The 20,205-nt window shown below is 42.9% G+C and overlaps 1 protein-coding gene across 1 annotated transcript in view; it reads right to left on the bottom strand.

Moving 5' to 3' along the window:
• The window catches only part of b4galnt4a (beta-1,4-N-acetyl-galactosaminyl transferase 4a), a 136,993-nt gene that overhangs the window by 58,729 nt on the left and 58,059 nt on the right, over positions 1-20,205 (bottom strand).

Raw genomic sequence — 20,205 nt, 5'->3', positions numbered from 1 at the left:
ATGTCAAAGAGGAGTCATACCTCCACCGAGACAAGCTGGAGAGGTTTTCAGCACCCTTATGAAATGAGGGGCTTTTGTCAAGAAGGCACCAGCGTTTCCAAAAAGAATCAGGGGAGGAAAAATGTTTTTTTTATGTGGAAGAGGCAGACAGACAGAGCTGTCGGATGCCAAGCCTTTGATTACTTTTTTAACTTCCAAGGGGGAGAGAGATGAAGGAGGGCAGGGAAGGTAATGATGAAGAAATGTGACAACAGGCTCCCCTCCTGTCTGTCGGCAGAGGAGCGTAAAGTGCCTGATGTTTGTGGGTACCTAAAGACTCACAAAGCTCTACAGCACACACACATACACACACACTCACACACTCACACACTATGTTATGCACTATGAAGAACACAACATTCATATTGCATCAGTTGGAGTCACGCTTCAAACAAAGACAGCAGAGAAATAAAAGTACAGGACAGGTTTCAGTGGTCAGTAAAATACAAAGCGTGGACAAAACATGAATTGTTTAAAAAAACGCTGGGGAACTTGATATCAACACCGGCAGCAAAATAATATTTTCCGACACATACAGTATGTTGGAGAGTTTACGGAATGCTGCAACCATTCATCCATTTAATTTGAGGATCATGATGAAAGTGGTTTATTATTAGTTGCTCTTAATACCGAAATCTATTATAATACAGTAAGGATACATGACTTTACATTGATAGAATATCCACATTATTTAGTATTTGTACCTGCATATAGTAAAGCTTGTTCACATTTATGTAAAATCATCTTTCTAGTAAGTAAAAGGTTTTGCATTTAAATCACTATTATCATTAACACTTTGTGCTATTAAGTGCTTCTTTACATTTGCAGTGTTGCTGTTTTTGTCATAAACACTGCAAAGCTCTGTGTTGCTATCACTTCTCATAGAAGTTGGACCGTGGATTGTCTCTGTGACGTTGTTTGCTTACTGTGAGCAAACCAAGCAGCAGGAGCAGGCAGTTACCTTGCCAGCCAATCAGCTTTCACTATTAGAACAGGTGCACTGACTGTTTGAATGATGATGAAGGATTATCCGTGTCGGTAAAGGACTTTGTGATCTGTGGTTACTGATTGTGATGAAAAGAGACAATGTTTTAGGATTAATATGTTGTCAACCCTGAAAGACCAAACTCTAAATCCCTGCTTGGGTTTGGACTGTAATTTACACGGACACCACTTTGCCAAAAGCGCTGCCTCAGCTGGATCCAACGCAAAGTCTGCGTATCGATGCAATACTAAAAGGTACAGTTAAACTCATTGACCTGAGGTTGCACTGCATCCATCAGCTGTACCTCTTTTGTCCTCCTTAGTGTATAATCACTTCACACTTCGGCAAGATGTTGTCATCACTTATGGCGTGCAACAAATACTTAACATAACATTTTGCGTGACTCATTACTTCGGAGTTACAGTCTCTAATTTATCAGCAGATCTTCATTTTTATGGCTCTGGGCCCAGAACTGTATTATCCTGTTTCACTGATAATTAAAGTTGATGCTAAGGGGGCCTGTCAAATGGCCTTATGTATTAAACATTGCATCAAGGCAAAACAGGGAATATCAATCACACTGATGAGACTGCCTGTTTGTCAAGTGCTTACATTGCTATTTACCTTGTTGACTTTCAGTCAAATAAAAAGACAAACAGTCTTCAACAATATGTGCATGTATCTGCTATAAGAGCAATGCATCAGAGACTGCGGTAGAGCAGCATTTAATTACAGCTAAACTAAGTTGTTTCATGTATGAACACGCGTGGTGGAGTCATAAATCTCAAAAAGTATTGATTGATAGATTAGCTGTCCAATCAGTGAGCTACCGGCCCTGATAACCATCCATCCCACCAGTCGAATAAAGTCAGTGTAAAATGTGCTAGCCTCCCAGTAGTTTCCTGCCAGACTCCCCACGTTTATACAGCACAATTCAAATGGATGACCTTGCTGATCCCAGCCCAGGGAAACAGCTGGAGCCTGTGTTTTAGAATACCAATGAGCTTAATTAATCCCCCTTATTAAACAAACAAGCGGCGGTCTGCAGGGAGAGGGGGGGGGGGGAGCAGTGTGTGAGAGGACGAAGAAAGGGGGAGATGGAGCAGAGCAGAGATTTGGGGCTCCCTTCACGTATATCTTCACCCCGGTCCTCCCCCCCACTACCACGATAACCCCTGCAAATGAGCTCGGCTCAGACGGCTCCCAAAAGTCCACAAATAATAGTTTCATTTCCAGTTTGACCTGCAACATGAAAGTTAATAACCAGCGTGCCCTAATTACATTATTTTAATATTTTCATTCAGGTTAACTGCCACAGAGAAGTGCAGTGTGTCAATTAGTCACACCATAATAATAATAATAATAATAATAATAATAATAATAATAATAATAATATAGATGCTTCCCATTTTCATCCACTGGAAGTTCATTGTTGATATTAATACGTTTAGCTGGAAGCAAAGATACCTGGGGGACATTTACTGCAGCATTGACGAATGGCAATGATTCATCATCAAAAAGAAAAGCTCTCCATCTGTGATGGGGATGTTTTCAAACTTGATAGAGAAAAACATATATTTAGGTGCTGTGCATCAGATAATGCTGGATAAGAGTTTGACACTATATCACCATGGACCGGACACTTCCAATCTACGAGACTGACAACATGGCTGCGACGCATAAGCCGAGAGGTTTCCACAGAGAGGAATAGCCAGATAAAAGCAAAGGGGGAAATGAAGGGAGGAGACAGAAAGAGAAATAGAAAACATAAACAGAGACATAAAAAGTGGCAGACTGGAGAATAAGCACCAGAACACAAGACAGATGAACAGAGACAAATACAGAAGAGAGAAAAGGTGACCGATGGAGCAATAGAGAGGAAGGAAAGCACGACTGAGAGAAGATCTTTGATAAGAATTGTGCCAGTCTAGTTCGCAGAAATCCTTCTTGTCTGGAGCGACTGGACTGCCAGAATCTCTTTCCCACCTCTCTTTACTGAACAGACCAAACAGGCCAGTGTCTGCTTGGTTTTCAGAGCAGTACCACAAAGCTTTGTGAAGTATTACAAACTCACCAGCACTGTGGCTGTGCATCTGATGTGACTACAACTGAAAAAGATGGATTTTTCAGTTTCCACAATTGAGTGCAGGGAGCAAAAACAAGCTCTACAAGAATACTAGTATTTCAGAGAAGGTGATTGGCAAGTCACACAAACAACTTTGCAATAGATTTGACAGTGCTGTACACAGAAAGATTAAACATAAAACTGCAGATACCTCACATCCACTACAGCTGCTCATGTCTGGACGTAGACTTAGGGTACCAAGGGTAATTGATAGAACTCATTTGCACCATTGTATATTTTACACTGTATGTTTGTATGGTTGTAATGTGTTGTGTTATGCGTAGTGCATGAACCTTTGCTGTACTTGGGAAAACCTAAAGACATATTTTCCCTGGAGGTGGACATTAAAGTCAATCTAATCTAATCAATTTTAGGATACACTGGATACCAGAGAAATGTATTTTCTCTACCCCACAGTTATACGGTAGGAAAAGGAATAACAGCAACTTGTTTTGTAACATCCATCATGTCCTTAAAAAACTGGGACAAAGGCAAGTTCTCATGGTCACAGCGAGGCTTTCCATTGCCACTCACGGACACACATCAACCAATTCACATTATAAAAAAGGCTGCGATAGTGACAACACATAGTTCACATTTCTCACTTCCCCCAAGGTTCACTACACAGTTGTCCTCATCTGATATATTAAAGAAATGTAAGAATGTAATTCAAAAAAGGAAACACAGCAATGTTTCAAATGAATGCTTGGAATGTACAGTCCTCTTAAGAGTCCTCTAAGTAATTGTAAAGAATAAATGAAAATCAATGTGCAAGGAATACTGCAGACACACGCAAGCTCTTTAAATAGCAAAGAAAACAGCGCTGGGAACAATAAGGAAATGTGTAATTCTCACAAAAATGATGATGATGTGGCTCACTTTAATTGATTTGGATCGTACCTTTCCTAGAGGACCAAACACGCCACGCAGGGAGGTAGACATTAACCGAATTAGTCTCACAAGACTTGTTTGGATTCAAAAGCGTGTTTATGCAAGTCCTTGGAAACTATTGTGGGAAAAGGAGCCTCTTCAAGACTCAGGGTGTTTATTAAAAATGTCTTCAGTAGGACCCATGTGCACCTGGTTCTTTCACCATCCACGAACACACTCACCATGGCAACACAATGATTGCCACCACAGACCTGTATCAAATAGTCTGTGAGCTAGTGACTGTGTTCCTACATGAGGAAAAACCATGTGTTTTATTCATGCTCTACTGTCAATTGAATCACTCTGGCATCCCTCTGTTTCAAAGTATATGCTACTTCCAGAAGCTGAAGGAAGAGGAAGAGCGATTGGTCTTTGATCCATACATCTCCTTTGAGTAGTTACGTTGTTGTTCTTGACAACAACAGATCAGTACAATGCTGTTACGATGCAACACAGCCAGCAACATTGTTGTGATAACTTGAAATGGCCTCTATTGTTTTAGAAAGCAGGGGAAGCTGGCTGATGAAAGCTGTCCATTCTGATATATGTAATAGTACTGGCACATCAGCAAACACTGCTGGAAACTGAAATGTGATTTTTGCCTGCAGACTGCCTTACGTTGATGTGGCTGCTCCGGGTGTTGGCTAATGAATAGGATTGTCCTGGGAACCATGTCAGTGGTCCTGGATCAGCACTCGTGAGCGCTGAGAGGTTGAATAAATCTACACCCTGATCTCACAATCAGCCATTCTAGTCCATTTCAGTAAGAATTAAGCTTTGGGAGCCCCAATACTTTTACATCCAAATCCCTATTCCTTGTAACAAAGTGGCTGGCACTGCTGAATAGAAATCAGCCCCGAACGCATTCAGTTAAACTATTGCAGAACAAATCCCAGCCAACAGAAAGAAGGAGTGCAACTATTTTTGTCTCCCTGCTTGCATTATTCATGTAAGAAATTGCATGCCGGTCAATGGAACAACAGTAGAACGGCTGAGTGAGGAAGAGAGGGAGAAAAATGGAACATAAATAAGGGACGTCTGCAGTCGATAATAGGAGTGATAGAGTCAGTGGCTCCAATTCATTGGTTGAAAGATTAATGGTGCAGAGATGAGTACAGCACGGTGACAATAAGAAACAAAGCAGAAGAAAGATGGACGGATGGTGAGAATAAAACAAATTGCAGACAACAGGAGAAGATGAGCAATTATTACTCTGCATGCGTACTTATCGAGCGCTGATTTTAATTTGATGATGAGTATTTGTGTGAGTGCATAAGAGTATAGAAACACAAGGCCCTCCTTGGATGGAGCGTGCGCGTACATTGCGCTGCTACGAACATGCAGCACATACTGAGGTGTAAGCACGTCACAGAGTTGTAATTTATTGATTTAAGTCTGGGACAAGGTGGTAGGACTTCTGTCATGCTTGAGTCCACATAGACACAGCAGACATGGAAGGACTGTGAGGAGCAGTGCGACCTCTCTCGGAATGAATAAAGAACTTGTCATTCATGTCTCGGGTGTTCATATTTCAAATCTATATTTATTGTCTCAGGCCCTGTTGTTAAAAATCAACGCTTATCTATTATTGAAATACATTTTAGACGAAGAGCAAACTGAATACTTTATTTGACTAACTGTGTAAACTATTCAAGAGCAGCAATTGGTTAATTAATAAACTAATTGTTTCGCCAGGTACGAGGAGAAAACGCTGTTCTAACGCTTCACATGCAAAGTTAACCTACAGGTAAATTAAAAATAAATCAAAACTGCAGTTCAGTGGCAGATGCAATATTGGTACATGCAATGAAAACAGAATCATACGGAAATATTTGTTGAGAGCAGGATTCTACGGTGGTTGAGTGGTTGAGAGGTTGAGAGAGAGCAGGTAAAGTGTAAGCACTCTTTTTGATGGCTTGTAATCTTTGCACAGTAATTAAAACTGCCCGATCAGTGATTCAGTAACCTGAGGAAAAACACTTTGTGGAAAGACGGCTAAAGCTGCATTTAATCATTATGAATTCAATATAAGTCGAGCTTTAACAAGATACGGGTCAGATGAGTGGAAAATGAAAAAGAAAAAGGGTTGGAAGGGGACAGAAGCAGATGCAGACAGTAAAGAGAGAAAGACAGCATTTGAGCTGGGATTCAGCCCTGTGCCACACTCTTTTTTTGGAAGATCAAACTGCATTTTTTTTTTTTACTGTCTGAGCAACAAATTGCAATACTCTGTACCTTCCCTATCACGGTAAGGCTTGGAGGAAAAAGGGGAATAAAGAAGGTGAGGTCTGTCATGTCTGGGTTTCCTGTCCAGGCTGATTATCACTGATGGGTTGTGACATGGGGCAGCTGGCAAACAGAACAGACAAACAGTCGACTGCCAATCATCCCCGACCTGCTTGGTGCTGAATCTGACCTAATCAACACCGAGCCTGCCGCAGAGAAACCGAGGCGGTCTCAGACAGAGATGACACGGACACACAAACCGACAAACAGGCTGGCCATGCTCTCATGTGTCAGTAATGGTGCATTTATTCCAAACTGTTTATCTCAGCCCTAAGCAGAGACAACAGTTAGATGGATGGGTAACTGATAACTTTTAATAACATATCAGTAATGACCATCTGAGTTCATCCACACCATAAAAGGCACCCCGCAGTTTGTTTTGTTGGCAGAGTAGAGCACCTTCAGAGGTTTAGAAAGGCTTAAGCTTTTCAGAAAAGACCATATGACGTCAGACGCCTTTTTATCAGTCCCAATGCTGAACAAAAGGTTTCTCAGGAGACTGCAGGTTTCCATCAATAATAAAAGAGGATAGGGAGAAGCAACAAAGTCCCTACGAAAAGATTGGTTTTGTTAGTGAGTAAAAATAAGGAGCTATACTGTGCCTGCAGTCAAAAGTAACAAAATGTCAAACATAAGGAGGCAAATCTGGGCAAATTTCAGGAACATCTGGTTGGTGTTTGCATATTTGGCACTACCGTTTTATCAGATTTTAAACATACTAATTAGCTTAATAACCAGCGGGATCAGTGCCACCTGCAGCCAATGGATTTTAACAGAAGTTCTTTTTGTTTCTTTCATTTAAATAACTGATGTTTATGTGTGTGTATTTGCAGTTTAAAGTACCTGTGAAGGTCTAAACTCCTGCTAGTATAACCTTTCTTACCTATACGTGGCGCAGGGTGACGGGTGCATGTTTATAATTGGTCTGACAATAACTGAACAGGCAAGAGCATCTAATAAAAGTGTTGAGAACTTGTGCATCAATAAATGCATAAATGTAAGATACACAATGATTCCCTCCTTCCACTCTACCTCACACAGCTCCGTTGACCTAAAACAAGGGATGTAATATGAGGCAACCCTCTGTCCGCGACACACACACACACAAACACACCTACTACGCGTATCTACTTAGTAAATGGAAGCGTATTAAAATGCTGAAGTGAATTATGAATAAAAAAAAGGATCCATGTAAAGTTTAATGACGTGAGATACGAGGAAATGTTCTGGAGCCTTTAATCTGTAAATGACCCTTCATAACCGGTAGCAGACAAACACAGACACACTACTCTCACACATAGATCTATATTATATAAACTACATAAACACAACTAGAACCAACTAAATGCCCACTCCCACGTTAATGTGTGTTGGTGTTTGTATCCGTGTGCCTTTGTTTGTACAAGTGTGTTCAGTACATACATGTACATGCACACAGTTGCACTTCATTACTTCAGTTCACTTCATTATAATAAAAAGTGGCTTGTTGGGATCAATAAGCTAACATCAAGAACCTTAGGAGGTGGTTGTGTCTTCATTATCTGTGATCGTAAGCAAAGAAAACACTGAAAGAGGACCCTGACTGCTATTATGGAGATTGTGCAGCGCCTACAATCAATACTTACATCTTCTTATCTTACCCCTGCTGAATATATACACTTTCATACGCTCTGAATATGTAAAGAACAGGGATCAGTCATTACCAGAATATAAGCCCTAACAGAGTGGCTCAAGAGCTTATTACTAAAATGGTATGCACTGAGTTCATAAACAATAACCAATGAATGTTTGTTTTTTATTATAAAATAAAGTAATTTAGCGTTTAACGTAAAAATAAGAAATAACTTGCATAAACTGTTATGTGTACCACACCATTGTTTTGTTACGTGTCATAACAAGAGAAGCACAGCTGTAATCAATACCACTAACGATGGCTCATTAAGACGTCCCGGTAAACCAGGTGAGTGAGACAGCAAGCAGTTACTAGTTCCCTTTACTGGCACAGCATCATCTTAAATGGAGCCATTAGTTACACCTGTGTTTGACAGGTCAACATGTCTGCTGAGAGGAAGCTCTATAGGCGAGCTGAATGTCAGCTGGTGGTGTGGTTCTGCCACCATCAGTCTGGGGCACTGGGGGGGAAAGTGACTGGCACTGTGCAGCAGTGTATCGTTATCGTTATCCCTGTTAGCGAGCAACACGCCAACAATAATGAGAAACGAATACATCCACTGAGTAAAAGTCATAGTCAGAGTTCACAAGCTCTGTCTTACATGTATATTCTGTTTGGTAAATCAACCACTGTACCCAACTCTTGACTGTGAGCTCTGTCACATTAACACCAACAAATGACCAATGATTAGATCTTTGCTGAAAAATAATAAAATTGAGGGCAGTTTGGGGTGCTCTGGTGGCCTAGGGGTTTGAGGCGATGAACTGTAGCAAAAGTATGAGCTTCAAGTTGGCACGGGACACTGCCAATCTCCCCTCATTTCCTGTCTCATCTTTACTGTTGACACCCCAATATCGGACCCTACCAGGTATGAGTCTGAGGAAGATAAATCTCTAGGGGCAAAAGCCAAGATACACAAAAGATGTGTTCCTTCATTCAACCAAAGCCCACTCAAGCGTGATTGGTCAATACTCCTCAGACTACCGACAGAAAACAGAATACCTAAATCTTGTCCCTTTGCCAACAGATTCTGCAGTCATACGCAGATATCTGTTTACAGAGATTATTGACACCATAATAAAGGCAATCAATGACCCCAAAAAAATATATTTTAAAACAAAGGGCAGTTTTGACTGCAAAGTGTATTAAAATAGTCCACATGTTTAAGTGCATGCCTCTACACAAGCAGTTACATCTAGAATTTACAGCAAACAAGACATATTGTCCGTGTAATGTGTGTTGCAGCGCATTTCACATGCGGTATTTGTGATATGCGAGTTCCCTACTGTCTGCCCGATTACTGCAACTGACATTTCTGCTGACCAGCACTCCCGAGCTCTCTGTCCTGCTTTAGTCATTTCTTCCCTCCATCCTTCTTCATAGGGCAATTTTCCAGCTCTTTCTCCTCTCTTCCTTTCTACTGAGAAATACTGTTTAATTCAGTGTGATTTAACTTTTTCTTTAAGTCCAGAGAGAGCAAAATGAAAGCTTAATTCAAAACCAACCCCTCCCTGACTAGATGTATGAAGGTCCACTTATTACATAAGCTCTTTGAGTGCTCTTTTGCTCACATTTGCCAAGCACTCAATTTAAAGTCTCCTGCAATCAAAACTAACTAGGATTAATGGTAGCAGAGTAAGTAACTACAAATCAGTACTAATAAAAAAGAAATCTGAGGCAAAAGGCAAACAAAGAGACTAAAATGAAAAAAAACTTTGCACACAAGAAAAAGTTCCAATTTGAAAAGCATAAAAAAAAATACAAAAGCTGTCATGAAAATAAGCATAAAAGTTATTAAAAAAAGGCTTCAATTTATTTGACTTTGCTTTGTTTGAGTGCTTTTAATCTGGGTGGCTGACCAGTGGGAGACGGAGAGAAGAGAGGAACGCGTGGCCACAACAGACTCCATTTTTAACTCACTTAAACACAGGGATGTGTCAGCAGAGCCTGTGGCACCAGGGGATGACTTTTACTCTTTTCATTTTTACCTTTTCATCCTTCCACCACAATTTCTTTTTGCTTCCTTTTAAATGTTGCCATCACCCCTGGGCCCAGAGAACATTTCAGACTCAGTCTTTCATCTCACAGAAAGCTACGCCTCTGTAGCGCATATATGTGTGTTTCAGATGACCGGCGGCATCTTTGACCTTTGTGACGTTTTTATAATACAATTGTTTCTCCCGGAACCGCTCCTTCTCCTTCTCACCTCGTGGAGTCCTGCCAGTGCCGCTCAAACAGACAGGACAGACAGGACAGACATGAGCGGCTTTGAGGAGGCCCCTGGTTAATAAACTGTGTCAACATAAATGTCTCTCCAAGGCACACTTCATCGACTGCACACCTGTTTGGAGATCTTGCATTCACCTGTTTGGTCTCCATCAAAAAAATGTCTATGCCTCACTTCCACTTTCTCCTCAATTCCCTTCACTTTCCTCAATGTTGCTTCATGTTGCATCGTCATCTGCAAACATCTTTCATCTCCTTTGTCACCAAGACAACAAGACAGACAAAGAGTGATTAAAATTGCTCCTGCTGTTCTGTGTTTAATGTCCCCAGTCGGCCCACTACAAGCCTTAGAGCCACTTCACAGCAACGTGCTGCCTCCGTTTAGCCAAAAGCTCTTTCACAACACGAAGTCACCAGAGTCACATTTATGCAATTTATTCCTAGCCTGACACAGAAAACTTACTGTTGTAGGTAAGCTTTTATTTTTTCACAGCAGTCAAATTCCATGACGTTTCTGTCTACTATGGGTTACAGGTTCAAAGTGTGGAAACACTTTGGGCCAAGCCTCAAGTTTCACAGTGTTGTTTGAAACATGCAGTATTTACAATGCATACCACACTGCACATAAAATGACAGCATTGTAAGTGTTGGCTGATAGAAATGGCACCTTTTAATCACCTGTGCACTATTTTAATACTTTGCTGGTTTGCTTTCTCTGCCTCACTTTAACATGTCATCATCCTGTCTCTAACCTCTTTGACATCAGCTCTATTTCAGCTCCCACGCATCAAACTCACTACCAACTTGGTGGCATGGGTATTCATTGATGCCTGTGCATGTTAGTGGAGATGGATGGCGGCAAGAAAAGAACAATGCATCTTCATCATAGTCGCTGTTTCTCTCTCGCCCATAAACACCCACAGTCCCGAGCTGCTCTTTTGTCTTCAAGCTACTGTTTTGTATCTCAGGCTTCATGCTCACCCCTGTCCCTTTACCCACCCTTCTATCCATTCATCCCTCCATACATCCACCTGTCTGTCCAATCTCTCGACACCTTTAAGGAGGCGTAAAGGTAATTTATAGCTCATTGGAACACCGCGTCCTCCTCTATTTACAGCACGCCCACATTGCTCTGGAGCCTCAATAGTTATGAATCAGGTGCGTGGGTCGTAATTTCATCTACCTGCAGGGGACTTGTCAGATCAGAGATGATATGTACAGTACTTACATATACCACCACCTGTGATACTGTATAAAGTCTCTTCAGGAAACCCACACGCTGTATGACACCACTTACTTCTTCAGTACTGGACACAAAGATAAGAAGCTTGTGATAGAGTTTTCACAAACGTTACTTTTTTATTATTATATTGCCTGTATATGGTTTATGTCCTGTCTTGTTTCAGTCGTCAGCATACGTGCAGAAAACCTTAGAACACTTGTCACAGCAATACCACCATTGCATCTTGAACTTTTAGTGCAATATTGCAATAAAAGCATTATGGCATTATTGTGCTGGAAGGAGGACAGTGATTGGCTGTGACACAGTGGTTGCTCAGGGTCAACTCTTTCAATTGCTCTCTGTATATCAGCCTCATCATCTCTTCTTCTGGTGCTCTGTCCATCACATCTACTCTCTCTCTCTCTCTGAGACTACATTGCATTCTGGGAATAATATAACAGGTCATTTAACATGCATATTAGACAGTCCCTCTTTTATGGCTGTAGGTGTAATACAAATTCAACCAAACCTTCTGCAGCTTTTCCACATGAAAAAACACAAGTACTTTTACTTTTAATCCTACATTTCGCACAAAACTCTTGTAAAAATGATCATATCAAATAACATGTGTTTGTGTTTGATTTGTGCTACAACCAACTCCACGGTGAAGCTTAAGAGATAAAGAAAATGGAGAGTTTTCAAAGGTAAATGAGTTGCTGTTTTAGCGTCGCATGTGTTCAGTGTGTTACAAGTGGACTTTTATCTGTCATAGCTGTAGCTTTTAATTATCACAGATGTTTGGCTTGTGCATTGTTAGTCTTCCTTAACTGTTTGCCAACTTCCATCTTATCTACTTTATCTGCAAATAACACCTAATCCATCCATCCATCCATCGTCTACCGCTTATCCGGGATCGGGTCGCGGGGGCAGCAGCTCCAGTAAGGAACCCCAATCTTCCCTTCTCCGGGCCACATACTCCAGCTCCGACTGGGGGATCCTGAGGCGTTCCCAGGCCAGTGAGGAGATATAATCTCTCCACCGAGTCCTGGGTCTTCCCCGGGGTCTCCTCCCAGCTGGACGTGCCTGGAACACCTCCCTAGGGTGGCATCCTTACTAGATGCCCGAACCACCTCAATTGGCTCCTTTCAACGTAAAGGAGCAGCGACTCTACTCTGAGTCTCTCACGGATGGCTGAGCTTCTCACCCTATCTCTAAGGGAGACGCCAGCCACTCTGAGAAAACCCATTTCGGCCGCTTGTACCCGTGATCTCGTTCTTTCGGTCATGACCCAGCCTTCATGACCATAGGTGAGGGTAGGAACGAAGTTCGACCGGTATATTGAGAGCTTTGCCTTCTGGCTCAGCTCTCTTTTCGTCACAACGGTGCGGTAAAGTGACTGTAATACCGCCCCCGCTGCTCCGATTCTCCGGCCAATCTCTCGCTCCATTGTCCCTTCACTCGCGAACAAGACCCCGAGGAACTTGAACTCCTTCACTTGGGGTAATGGCTCATTCCCTACCCGGAGTAGGCAATCCACCGGTTTCCTGCTGAGGGCCTCAGATTTGGAGGTGCTGATCCTCATCCCAACCGCTGCACACTCGGCTGCGAACCGATCCAGTGACTGTTGAAGGTCACAGACTGATGATGCCATAAGGACCACATCATCTGCAAAGAGCAGCGATGAGATCCTCAGGTCACCAAACTGCAACCCCTCTCCTCCACGACTACGCTTCGATATCCTATCCATGAAAATCACGAACAGGATTGGTGATAAAGCGCAGCCCTGGCGGAGGCCAACATTCACGGGAAACGAGTCCGACTTACTGCCAAGTATCCGGACACAACTCTCGCTTTGGGCATACAGGGATTGGATGGCCCTCAAAAGTGACCCCCTCACCCCATACTCCCGCAGCACCTCCCACAGTATCACCCGGGGGACCCGGTCATACGCCTTCTCCAGATCCACAAAACACATGTAGACCGGATGGGCGTACTCCCAGGCCCCCTCCAGGATCCTTGCAAGAGTAAAGAGTTGGTCTGTTGTTCCACGACCAGGACGGAATCCGCATTGTTCTTCTTCAATCAGAGGTTCGACTACCGGCCAAACCCTCCTTTCCAGTACCTTGGAGTAGACTTTACCAGGGAGGCTGAGAAGTGTGATACCCCTGTAGTTGGCACACACTCTCTGGTCCCCCTTTTTAAATAGGGGAACCACCACCCGGTCTGCCAACCCCTAGGCACTGTCCCAGACTTCCACGCAATGTTGACGAGGCGTGTCAACCAAGACAGCCCCTCAACACCCAAAGCCTTCAGCATTTCTGCACGGATCTCATCAACCCCTGCGGCTTTGCCACTGTGGAGTTGTTTGACTACCTCAGTGACTTCCATCAGGGAAATTGACGATAATCCCCCATCAGCTTCCAGCTCTGCCTCAACCATAGAGGGCGTGTTAGTCGGATTCAGGAGTTCCTCAAAGTGCTCCTTCCAGCGGCTGATAACCTTCTCAGTTGAAGTCAGCAGGGTCCCACCCTTGCTGTACACAGCTTGGATGGTTCCTCGCTTCCCCCTCCTGAGGTGCCGGATGGTTTTCCAGAAGCACCTTGGTGCCGACCGAAAGTCCTTCTCCACAGCTTCTCCGAACTTCTCCCACACCCGCTGCTTTGCCTTTGACACGGCAGAAGCTGCCGCCCTTCTAGTCCTTCGATACCCTGCAACTGTTTCCGGAGTCCTCCCGGATAACATAACCCGGAAGGACTCCTTCTTCAGTCGGACGGCTTTCCTGACCACCGGGGTCCACCACGGTGTTCGAGGGTTACCGCCCCTTGAGGCACCTAAGACCTTGAGACCACAGCTCATCACCGCAGCTTCAGCAATAGAGGTTTTGAACATCGCCCACTCAGGTTCAATGCCCCCAACCTCCACAGGGATGGCTGAAAAGCTCCGCCGGAGGTGTGAGTTAAAGATCCCCAGGACAGGGGCTTCCTCCAGACGTTCCCAGTTCACCCCCACTACCCGTTTGGGTTTACCAGGTCTGTCCAGAGTCTTCCCCCACCCCTTGATCCAACTCACCACCAGATGGTGATCAGTTGACAGCTCCGCCCCTCTCTTCACCCGAGTGTCCAAAACATGCGGCCTCAGATCAGATGATACGATTACGAAATCGATCATTGACCTTTGGCCTAGGGTGCTCTGGTACCACGTGCACTTATGAGCATCCTTATGTTCGAACATGGTGTTTGTTATGGCCATTCCATGACTAGCACAGAAGTCCAACAACAAACGACCGTTCAGGTTTAGATCAGGGAGGCTCTTCCTCCCAATCACGCCTCTCCAGGTGTCTCCATCGTTTCCCACGTGTGCGTTGAAGTCTCCCAGCAAGACTACGGAGTCCCCTACTGGAGCCCCCTGCAGGGCTCCATTCAGGGTCTACAAGAAGGCCGAATACTCAGAACTGCGGTTTGGGGCATAGGCACAAACAACAGTCAGAGTTTTCCCCCCCATAACCCGAAGGCGTAGGGAGGCGACCCTCTCGTCCACCGGGATAAACTCCAACGTAGCGGCGCTCAGCCGGGGGCTAGTGAGTATCCCCACCCCGGCCCGACGCCTCACACCTTAGGCAACTCCGGAGAAGAATAGAGTCCAACCCCTATCCAGGAGTACGGTTCCAGAGCCAAGACTGTGCGTGGAGGTAAGCCCCACCAGATCCAACTGGTAGCGATCCACCTCCCGCACTAGTTCCGGCTCCTTCCCCCACAGAGAGGTGACGTTCCATGTCCCCAGAGCCAGCCTCTGCTGCCCGGGTCTGGTCCGTCGAGGTCCCTGACCATCACTGCCACCCGTGTGACAGCGCACCCGACCCCAGCGGTTTTTCCCATGAGTGGTGGGCCCACAGGATGGATGGATGGATGGACCTAAACATCTTCTGTAAATCAAGCACGTGCGGTTGCACACAATCCTCTCGACCCTGAGAGAGACAAGCTGCATACAAATAGCTGTAAGCACTGGCCTCTGTAAGTTCATGTTCACACTCCTGCAGGCATATGTGTGAAAGAGTGATCAATATTGCAATACATGGTTATATGTGACCCCTTCCTACTTTTTTGTGATGCACCGTCACTTGTATAATATTGCTATATGGCGACTAGAGCCATCAAAAGGAAGAGGTACTCCAAGCGGGAAGGAACGCAGACACGATTTAATGTAAAAGAAAAACAAAGAACCAAAATTGCTTTCTTTAAGGCAACTTTTCCAGATGACAAGCGCAGAACAGATGTGAGATGATGGAGACATGTCAGGCCTCGCAGGCCGCGGCTGCTTTTTGAATAGCAAATTCTGGTTCTAAATACTTCAGGGAGAACTTTTAACAGTTACCCATTCTTAGCCATCTGGCAAAGATCTGGAGATTATCTTCTGTGTGGATTTAAACAACTGGGGAAGATTTGGAAAGTGTTTCTTCTCTTTGACATGTGCCCCTTTCATATCAACACAAACTGTGATGATAATAACTGTAATAAATGAATAGATAATACATCTCAAAGTTCCGTTCCCTGTTCATTTACGTACTTCCTGTACAGTGGCAGGAATTCTTCAGTTTTTTCAATTAAGAACAGGCCCACAACAGAGACAAGGAGACACTCACTTAAACTACACCATTGATTCACTGGTTGCAAATAACATAGTGTTGCTTCTGTCCAGTCATGCGTAAATTGAAAGAGCCAATAAAAATTGGTTTTCTCCTGCCAGCTGCCATCTCACGAGAATCTGAAATGGCCACTCCGGATTCATCTATGCCTCTCAGCCAGCGGCATCGACTCGTGTGTCGATATACCTGCAAACTTCTACTGGCTCAAGTGAGAAAAATCAAGCCAGTGCTGTTTAATGACAGAATAAATCCAGGAGGATGCTTAAAGGAATTGATATTCTGACAATAACAACATAGCCAAACAAAGCGCTTCAGCGGCTCGCGCTGTCGGCTACTGTAGCCAGATTAATAGACTGCTTGGTTGGCCGGTTTAAGCCATTACCCCAAGATGAGATACATGAAGAATAATCACCGTCTTTCCTTTATTTCAGCCGTTTCATAGTCTTGTTCAATGTTTAATCCTTTTTTATTTGTCATATTCTCCAAGCACTGTTATGACATGTGAGTTGTCATAGCAGCACATTGAGTGCAAGATGATATCTGATGTATATGGCATGATTGGAAAAGCTGGTAAATGAGGCCAGCTACTCACAAAGACTTTTAAAGGTCAGATTTGAGTTGCAGTTTCTATGGTAATTACAGCAGTGTGATCTGTAACTGTCAAGTGCGGCAGGATATATTGACTTAAATATTATGGCGTTATAATTATATCATTACACCAGTATGGATCGTGGCAAAATGGAATTTTGATGCAAATACAAAACATACTATTTCTCTCACACCAATAACATGAGGTGAGATGAGGAGGAGGAGGAGGAGGAGGAGGAGGAGGAGGAGGAGGGTGCGAAGAGCAGTGGAGGTTGTGGAAGCAGAAACACGAGTGATTGTATGGCACAAGTGTAACATAGATTGTATGTTTTATGTCCAAAACGTTTAACACATGCTGACACCTTTTGTGATTATGTTGTTCTGTGCTTCCTGTCAGACATCCATAGAGAGACAGCGACGGATGTTTCTGTTCCTGCAGAAAGGCTTTACAGTCACGTGTCTTTTTATTAGGGAACATTTTGCCGAATGGCACGGCAATGATTTTCAAGCTACATTGGTGATAATACAGTAAAATTAGTATTTTCAAAATGAAAATGAGTCTATTAATTTAAAATGTTATTAAATATGGTATATATTGTAAAACAACACTGAACATATAAAGGGTAACACTTTAGCACCCTCATTTTAGCATTAATAAGCAGCTCATAACTACTACTATAAACTTGCTTATAACTCTTATTATAAAGTAATTATAAGTAAGTTTACATTTATTAATGCATTTGTCAAAACTATAATTCCCCCTTGTGAACCATCCATCACTGTGTCTTCATATTTTATATTAAGATGAAATATAGTATGCATTTATTATAGTAAGTATATACTTGTATTTAAGAACAAAATGTATTTCTATACATTTATATTTATTGATCCAAATTGTTTCTTTCTTATATAGTATTTTAGTTTATATATAATATATAATATTTTTAGTATTTATATAATAAATAATTATTTGGAAAGAAACCCAGTAAGTGACCCTCGAGTTAAACATTGTTTTGCCAAATGACTATTTCCAAGCTCAACATGTCTTCATAAGATTTGAACATGTGCATTATCATCTAACATTAAATATGTTATACTGTATTATCAATCATTATTTAACTCTTTATACACCAGTCAAGGATACTTCATCGGAGACATTATTTTTGTTTACAACTACATTATAAATAATGAATTAAGTGTTTATAAACTGCTTATCAATGCTCAATGGGACAGTTAAAGTAAAGTCTTTCCATGTAAACTACATATAGACATTAACTCAGATTATCCTGTTTCCTTACGGAGAGGAGATGAATACTGGTAGAAGAAGAGGAGACAGAGAAGTGATGACAAGGCAATTAAAAGAGTTGAAGACGGGGAGGAGAAAAAGGTGGGTGACCATGGGTGGTGAGGCAGGCAAGGATCAGGAGGAGATCAATCAATGGGCTCCAAGTGTCTGGCCTCTGCCAGGACAGCGTGGGGACAGCAGAGATCAATGAGGAGTAAGGCCCACGGGCTAGTTCACCACAGGAGACTATAAATTATAGACTGGAAACACACACCAGGCGAATGAGGGGAGAAGGAATGCAAGCAAAGAACAGAGAACAGAGGTAGATGGAGAAGAGGGGACGGAGTGAGAGAAGCAAAGATACTGAAAGAGTAAGACGCACACAGAGGCAGAGCGACAACAACATAAACAGGCGTTGACCTTGGAAGTCAAACGTATGCATAAGATGCATTTGAATAGATTACTGAAGTGGGAGTGAAGGTCGGGATAAATCAAAACATTGTTGTACCAGCGTGTTTCTACACCTACACGCAAAATTAACCCGTGATATTGTCAACCGTGATTTTATCAGTGGTTCTCAATGGAAAATCAATGAGTTTTTCGAAGCCCCTCTTAGATGAAAGAGTGCAGACTAAAAGAAAAAAGGAGGCACTTGAAAACTCCCTGGAGAAAAGATAAAAACCAAAGCAAAACACGAAAATCCCCTCCAACTCTTCAGCGATATGGCACTCGCTCCAACTCTGGCAAACAGGGAATACTGATGAAAGCAGGAAACGTTCCCACGGGAATCCAAATGAACGTGCTCCTCCTCTTACTTAGACCCACAGAAACGCAGCGTGCCCACACCAAGAATTGTATTTCCAATTCAATTACTCACATCACTCCATCCATCCATGGTGCTGACTGCTCTGCCAAGTCTTCCTTATCTGCCTCTCGTCAAATAAATGCGTCAGCGGTGGGAGATTTGGCGAGAACAAAGGGGAGAATGCTTTGCTTCTATTGTTCAGTAAGGTTCTTATCCCTGCCTTGTTTCTATTGTTAAACCTTTTCTCAAAAAAGAGGAATGGAACAAAAGAAAAATGGAGGTGTGCACCTTTTCTTTTTTCTTTATCAAGTGGCAACAGGAGCAGCACCTGCTTGTTTAATCTGGCAGACACACAGGCGGCTTCTCCACACACACACTTCCACACTGATGGCTCCCACTGCCAGGCCAATGTTCTGCGCTCCAGCCTTCTAAAAGCACTTACAACATTAGGCGTTTAAACAAGTTTGTCTTGCAGGGGTTGATGCATTTTCCCGTCCAAGGCCTTTGACTATAAACTCTTTATGTTCTCAAAGGTCCTAATTGTGTAACACTGCTGATCCTGTATGAGTAGGTTTGCAAGGTTATGGTGTAAGCACATTTCCAATGTAATATTTGTTTTAGATTTGGCCTTGTGAAATAAGCAAAGCGATATTCTTCGATAGTATAAATAGAGGAAGAAAATCTATTTCTTTACCGCAGAGGGATTATATTCAATGATCAGACTGAAGAGGCAGGTAAGACTATACATGTACCATCTACTCCCACATCCTGGAGTCTATTTACAAAAAACATGTTCGTTCATTATGAAAATCAGAGCCTTAACCACAACCGTGTTCATTTCAAGGGGATGATTCACAATGTTAATAATTTAGCAAACAAAATAATCTTTTGCAAATGTCTCACAATGTAGACATTTTACACATGCATGTGCAAAAAACAATTAAAATGAATACGATAAATTGAACAACCACATCGTCAACCCTAACCAAAGTTTGATTTGCAAAACCAAAGATGGTTTACAGACGTACAACTCTTAGCGATTAGGATCATGTCAACAGGGGGTGCGCGGAGGTACTGCAGGGGGTCGCAAAATAGTTTTTAGATAAAGCAAATTTTGTTTTGGTTTGCACATTCACATTCCCTCCTTCGCTCCCAACACACACACCTACAGTCAGAGACAGAGCGGAGGAAAGGAGAGGGGTGAACTAAAAGAAAGTTGCGCCACGCATCCCCCCCTGGAAGACCTGAAGGCCCCTGGATTAGACATTTCAGGGACCTGTTACTCCCAAAAACTTGGAGCATCATTGCTATTGGGGTTGATGGGATTTGCAAGTCTTGAACTTGTTGACCTCGCTCACCTTTGACATCACTGAGCATCAGTCATATCAGTGTAATAGAAA

The sequence above is a fragment of the Cottoperca gobio genome, chromosome 6 (genome assembly GCF_900634415.1).
Source record: "Cottoperca gobio chromosome 6, fCotGob3.1, whole genome shotgun sequence".
NCBI classification, from domain to species: domain Eukaryota; kingdom Metazoa; phylum Chordata; class Actinopteri; order Perciformes; family Bovichtidae; genus Cottoperca; species Cottoperca gobio.
Note: the sequence above shows the minus strand (reverse complement) of the source record. Positions and strands in the feature narration are given on the sequence as shown.